We start from the raw sequence: 6,000 nt of genomic DNA on the forward strand, positions 1-6,000 counted from the left end.
GTCCAGCTGTCTCTCCATCCATCACCTCCCAGCCACCCCTCCTTTGCTGCCCTCATGCCCCACACCCTGAGCTGAGTTAGGGGCCCTCTCCTCCATACTGCAGGGCTATTCACGGCACAACAACCACCACAGCCTCTACTACTCTGTTATAATCATCGATTTGAAACTGACGCTTCTCCTTCAAGAATGCCTTCTTTTCGACTGCTTTTCATCTGTGCCTGACACATAATTGGCACTCAAGCATTCACTGAATGGGAGGGCTGAACACTTCCTGTGGTGTTGAGGCTCTTCTTCGCATGGTCTTCTGAGGCCTGTTGATTAATCTAATATCAAAATAACTCTAGTCAGACCTAGAATTAGTTAAGGATTTTCTAAACAGGGTGGCTTTCTAACATTGCTGCAGAAGATTCACCGCTGTTGGAAGCAAGTGACCGTCTTACAGGCAGCACAGCATACTGATTGAGAGCTCGAGCTCCACTATCACAGAAACAGGCTCAAACCCAGTCCTGCCTCTCACAGTTGTGTGTCTTGGGTAAGTTGCTCAATTTTTCTGAACTTCCATTTCCTTATCTTTATGATAAGAATAACAGTCTCTACCTTTTATGGTCACAGTGAAGATAAATAGGATACGTAGGCTCTTGGCACATTTCCTGACATATTGTAAATACCAAATAAATACTTTTTATTACTATTTCTGTGAACTATCTCACTAGAAACCTAATCAGAGAACATAAATTGATAAATAAGGCTCTGTAACCACATGTTATACCTTTATTTCTTTAATTGAGAATTTTAATAAAAAAAAAAGTCAAAAGAAATTCACTGAAAAATACTCTGGCTAAATATACTTATGCTCTTATTGAAACTGTTAATCACAAATTACAAACAGCATCAATACACACGGGGGAAAGATGGTGAAAGGTAAATAGAATTTGATAGTGAGAAGTACATTTGGTTCTTAGTTCAGAGATCTTTCCACTATAGCAAACTGTATCTTTTTAATTAATTTGAGTTTACAAGGCTTTCTTAAAAATTAAAATGCTCCCTTGAGAGCTGTCTCTATCAGTTGTTCACACCTCACTGCGAATTACTTTAATCAAATAAATACTTTAATTACTACCCACCTGCTTAAAGAAATTGGTATTTGAAGAGTGGTGAGAAGAGGGATAATTTTAAAACAAGTGTACGTGGGGTGGAGCAGGCTTGTATGACTCTCATTGTGAGAATCTTTGTGCAGTCGCTGGGCAGCATGATGACAGTGGCACCTGCAAGTTGAGAGTAGATGGGCTCCAGGGACGGGAAAAGGGATCAAAGCAATTTCCATTCTAGGGGGTTAAACTTCAAGTTCTATTATTCCACCATTCTCTTATGCAATGTCTTAAGTGTTAGTACTACAACCTCCTAAAGTAAATCCTCTAAAAAGTCAATTCAGGGCAGGCTTTAGCAAGTTCCCCCACAAGGCCAATGACTGACCTATCACAGAAATGTGAATGAAACATCCCTTTCTATAGATAAATCACTACTTGAAATAAATCAACTTATCCTTAATTTATATAAAGACTTTTAGTTTTTTAGACTTTTACTAACTATGCCCAAAATCAATACAACTGTGCGAAAACCACTCACCCTAACAATAAACACCACAGTATTTCAGGAGCTTCTCAAAGCTATCTTTAATCCTCTCTAGCCCAAGTAAAAAGTATTAAAAAAAAAAAAAAAAACTTTCCTATTATCCATAGTGTTTCTTTAGCATAAACCTAAGAGTCTGAAAGATTTTGAATGTTAAACATTAAAACTTATTTCCAGGAAAGATAGATTCTTTTGGAATTGATTGAAAATCAAAGGGCCAAAGTGTGATATTCTCATTGTTAACTAAAATACCATGGCCACCTGCTTAAAGCACCCCCCAAATGCCTACTACTAATATTGTATATATACTTTAAATATATATTGTAAAAAGTAAATTATTGTCCTCTCACTTGCAATTCAAAAATAAAAATTTGGAGGAAAAGAACAAAGCATATTAGTAGAGCATGAGAAAAATCTCCAAATAAGAGAATGTTATCACAAGGATATCAGGAACATATTACCAAGAAAGTCAAGAAAACAAAGATCCAAGAAAAAACCTGAACAAACTTGTCACACTGTGGCAACACAACAGTGGCTTAAACAACAGTCCAAGAGCACACCACTGTGAAGAAAGCTGCAGTGGAGGCACTTCAGCTTCTCACACGTGACGGCAGGAATCATTAACTCAGCCTCTAAGATACCTAGACCCAAAATCACCACCAAAATTCAAATTGCTTTTTCCCTCATCTCCTGCAGTAAATAGCTCGCGATGTCTACACGTGGACGCACATAAAGATACCACAGCGCCTGTACAAGCAGCGCGGAGGCCAATTTAATTTTTTAAGAACAAGCAGCAGAATAAAACATACACGACAAAACTGACAACTACACCGAAAAAGCGGTTGTCTCAACGCTACGAAAGCGTTTCAAATAAGACCCGCGTAACCTCAGCGCTGACTCGCTCCCGGACACCACACACACATACAGACAACCGGACGAGTCACAGCTGACACTCGGAGACAACGACGAACCCGCGGCGGGCGGCATCAGGGGCCGCTCGGCCTCCGCCTCTCTCCGGGAGGAGCCGCGCAGACCCCGCGGGGCCGGACACGCGGGGCCGGCCAGGCTTTGCGGCCTAGCGCTGTCCCGCCGCCGGCCCGGGGTTTGGGGGGTCGGGCCGCACCCACCGCCCGCTGACCCCACTCACTTGGTCCTGCAGTCCACGGTCACATGTCGGGGTGGGGCCGCCTGTCCCGTCGCCAGCGGCTGGAGGGTCGCGCCTTCCCCGCCCACTGGGCCGGAGCTGCTCACGGCGGCGGCGGCGGCGGCGGCGGCGGGCCCACGTCCGCGGCGCCCCCGGAGCTTGCCCGCCTCCCACCCCACCTCCCAGAGTCTTTCTGTGACAGCAGCAGCCGCGTGGCCGCCCCCCCCGCCGCCATCAAAGCTGGGCCCTTCAGTACCTGCGACCGGGGCCTCCCGCGGTGGCTCCTGCACCTTCTGCAAACCAGGAAGTCGACGGGAGGGGGAAGGGGCGCGCGGGGACGCGCCCGGCGGCTTCACCTGGGCTGCGCGGCCCGCGGGCCGGAGCCTGCGGAGGGGACGGGGCCGGGGCTGCCAGAGGATCGAGGGGGGCAGGAGTGCCTGCCCGGGTGGCCCGCGTACTCCTGGCCACCAAGCCAGAAAGGCAAGGTGCTCCTTGTGTCCTTAGCACCGGACCTTTCTGGAGCCAGTCCAGGCTCCCGGTTGCCAGGGCTACAACCCGCCCCCCCCCCCAACAGGGAAGAACCTGAAAAAGAACCTTGACTTGCGGTATTTTCCACTTCACGTGCACGGAATTGGGTTCGTTGCATTTCAGACTGCAAATTCAGAGCTCAAGTGGATGCTCCCGGCTCCTGCCTCACTCCAGCTGTGGCCTGATGACCGCTCTCTGGAATCCAGAGTGGCCCCACTTCTGATGCAGGGATGTTCAGACATGTGCACCTGCTAAATAGCTCTGTCAAGTAGCAAAATGATAGTGTTCCACTTGCCAGCACATATGGCAGACAGATAATTCCTACAGCACTGACTGCAGCATAAACAAGGACTAATTTTTAGACACAGTCACGTAGTGGCTGGCTTCAGAGACTAGCAGTCTAGGGGAGCTCAGGGAGGGCACCACTGATGAATTGGGATGGGAGGGGCTAATTTGCAAAGCACTAAAGCATGTGTTAAGCAGGTTATGTGCATTGTCTCACTTAGTACTTGCAATAGCTATGTGATCAGCATTTTACAGGTGAAGAAACTGAGGCCAGGCTAAACCAGTGAGTAATGGCAAAACTCGGATTCAGACCAGAGCTCTCTGATGCTGATTATTATACTTCATACTGCCTCTCCCCTTCCCAGCTGCTTCATGTTTAGGATCTACTGAGAAGAGATGTAAAAAACAGTCCTATGATGGACACTCAAAAGATTATCCAGAGTTGGGCTGTTACACAGAGATTTTTCTGGGGAAGGCCTTCTCCCAACTAACATTGTCACCGTAGACACATAGCCACAGTGTTTCTTATCCAAATGGGCTTTGCTTCAGACTTTATTCATGCAGAAGGTAAGATGATGAGAGGAAGTCAAATGTGGTATGAATGTAGTGAGTCATGAGACATAAAAGTCAGACAAGGAGCCTTGAGGATTTAAGAAAGAATTTAGAGCCAGAGAACCTAAAATTAAACTCAATTACAAGGAACTTAAACTTTCTTGCCAAAGTTGGGTGTTACTTGATGAATAAAACGAGACATATTGCATAAGCTATGGATCTATTAGTCAAAAATTAGGACATAACTGGGAAACAAACAAAAATTGTATTTTAGCATAACATGCCATAGCTTGACTTGGGGTGAGACACTTCAGTTTCTTGGCTCCTACATTTGTAAAATGGTAATTATTACTTGTATATTGCATGAGCAGTGTGATGTTCAAGTAAAGAAGTGCTACATATTTGTGTTATCTTTTGAGAAATTATTCTGTGAATTTCAGTTTCACAATTAGGCAAACTGATCAAATAATCTATTTAACATTGTTAGCAGTCTCTAAAAGTGTACTTTTTCAAGATGATTGTTAAATAACTCAATAATAATTTGTTTTATTTTTTCTGCAGTGTCCATATGGTCATGTCAATGTTAAAGATTCATCTAAAAAGAAGCAATTCAATTCATATTTTTATGTTTGACCCAATTTCATCTCTGTTCTCTGCCTAACTGAACCTGTATTTAAAAAAAAATAAAAATAAAGCCCTAATCCAGAATTGCTCTCTGTGCTGTTAGTACTTGAGCATTTGTTTAATATTAGATATATATTAAAAGAACTTCAATAAAATGAAAAAGCTAGCAAATGTTTGTATGTTTCTGAAGTGGCACATTGATAGTTATTTTCCTTTCTTTCTGCTTCATTATCAGACACATATGTCGAAGAAAGAAAATAATGATTTCCATTAAATAAATAGTAGCAGTCAGGTCACATTAGTAGCTCTTAATTTTTCTTAGCGTCAGTTCTCCTACTGTTTTCTCATCAGTGTTAGCAATCCAAGGGTGGTTGCTGGCAAATAGAGGAGTCTGAATACATTCTTCATTTCATTTATATCTTGAGCTATAAGAAGATTGATATGCTATATTGTGTAGCATATGAGTGCCCAAGACGTGCCATCCTGCATCAAGAAATGCTCTCATCTTCCATCTGTTCTTTCAATAAAAACTTTAAATCATTTTGACTTGGGGGTCAGGCTGATGAAGATGCCTCATTTAGACCATTTTTTCTTCTCTCTCCCACCCTTTCCTCCTCCATTTCTTTTGGCACTTCCCTACCGAATCTATATTTGAGCTTTTCATTAGCTTTACACCCATTCATTCATTGCAGGGATGCCCCTGGGTGTCAGTCTCCAACTAGAGTTAGGATCTCATAGGCACCACTCTTTCCACACCTTCTCCTCTACTTCTCTGTGAGGACAGCAGCCCCCAGGAAGCCCTTTCCTTGCCAGTGGAAGCTGTTCTGTAAAATGAGACTGTTGCCCACTTGGAAGCCTGGCTTTGCCCAGAGCTGACCCTCTGCCTTCGCTCATGGAATCTGAAAAATTCTTGAGCACTTCAGGGGTCTGCCTCAGGCTCTGCCTGTGGCCTGAATAAAGGCTTTAGAGACCCGTAAAGCAACCAAAATATTCTGGTGCCTTTCTAAAACATTCAATTCAAAATAAAAGGTCTTCTTAATTGTTAAATAAGTGAAAAAGAAGCCCAATACGGTTCTGATTTTCCCCTTGATTATGATTTTGGGTTTTTTTAATGTCAAATATTAAACTGTCTCCAAAAATTGTTGGTATTTCTGGTGCCCTAGTTTTGCATGGTGCCCTTAAGCAACACTGCCCATGGGACTTGTGAGGTGTCAGCAACTTCCTTGGATGCAAAAGAG

The sequence above is a fragment of the Cynocephalus volans genome, chromosome 5 (genome assembly GCF_027409185.1).
Source record: "Cynocephalus volans isolate mCynVol1 chromosome 5, mCynVol1.pri, whole genome shotgun sequence".
Classification (NCBI taxonomy): domain Eukaryota; kingdom Metazoa; phylum Chordata; class Mammalia; order Dermoptera; family Cynocephalidae; genus Cynocephalus; species Cynocephalus volans.